This window comes from Stegostoma tigrinum, chromosome 11 (genome assembly GCF_030684315.1).
Source record: "Stegostoma tigrinum isolate sSteTig4 chromosome 11, sSteTig4.hap1, whole genome shotgun sequence".
NCBI classification, from domain to species: Eukaryota; Metazoa; Chordata; class Chondrichthyes; order Orectolobiformes; family Stegostomatidae; genus Stegostoma; species Stegostoma tigrinum.
Window position 1 is genome coordinate 77747817 of NC_081364.1, and position 1074 is coordinate 77748890.

At 43.1% G+C, this 1074-nt stretch overlaps 1 non-coding gene across 1 annotated transcript; it reads right to left on the reverse strand.

Moving 5' to 3' along the window:
• Positions 1 to 66: 66 nt before the first annotated feature.
• Positions 67 to 158, reverse strand: trnar-ucu (transfer RNA arginine (anticodon UCU)). Its single transcript is given in 2 exon segments — positions 67 to 102; positions 122 to 158. It is a non-coding gene; the product is annotated as a tRNA-Arg (tRNA).
• Between the last annotated feature and the right edge of the window lie 916 nt (positions 159 to 1074).

Below are 1074 nucleotides of genomic sequence, written 5' to 3' on the forward strand. Positions count from 1 at the left end.
TTGCCCTGAAAATCTGACGAATTTCCTCTGGTCAGCAATAGGGCATGGGCAACTTTCATTAAAACGTGACTCTGGTGGGACTCGAACCCACAACCTTTGAATAGCACTGTTAAATTTGATATAGAATTCCAACGTGCTCTCCATTGCACCACAGAGCCTCAGGCGTTCCGTTTTTGCAGTACAGAAGTTTGACTCTTGTGCATTATTTTTGTGTCTTTCTTCAGGCATCCGTTTTTATTCGGGTCTTCGAAGCAGGGTCAACAGACCCAAAACGTTAACTTTGCATTTTCTTCACTGATGCTGCCACATCTGTTGAGTTTTTCCAGCAACTTCTGTTTTTGCATCCCATTTTCCAAAACCTGACTCCTATCCATGTGTGATCTGGCACTTCAACTGATTATCTAAACACTCTTAAAATGTTCTGATCATTCTTCGCTTAACCACACGTTCGGCAGTGAATTCCAGATACCCACAACTCTCTGGGGGAGAACACATGTGCCTAAAATCTCCTCTAACCCTTCTGTGCCTTGTTTTTAATCTATGTCAATGGTTACTCATGCTTTTCAACAAGATAAAGTTTATTCCAATTTTCCGTTTATAAGCTTCATATTTTTGAACACGTCAATCAGTTTCTCCACTAAGCTTTCTCTGCTCTCAGAAAAACACAACAGCTCTAGCCTCACTCATCTATCTTCACTGAGGAAGTGCTCGAGTCCAGACAATATCCTGGTCTTTAAAAAAAAACATTAACAGGATGAAGTTATTGCTGGCCAGGCCCATGCCTTTTCCCCGGTGGCCTGCATCCACCCATAGGCCAGACTAGGTAAGAATGGCAGTGTCCTTACCTAAAAGGCATGAGTGAATTAGATCAGGTTTCTCCTGATAATCGATTCATGGTCGTCATCAGCTGTTTTTAATAAAGTAGCTTGAAGTTCCACCATCCGTTACAGCAGTATTCGAGCCCGGGTGCTGAGCATATTATCTAGGCCTCTGGATTAATAGTCGAACCATAATACCGCTGGACCATCACCTCCCCTTTGAAGGACTGGCTCTGGATGCCCTCTGGGACAATTA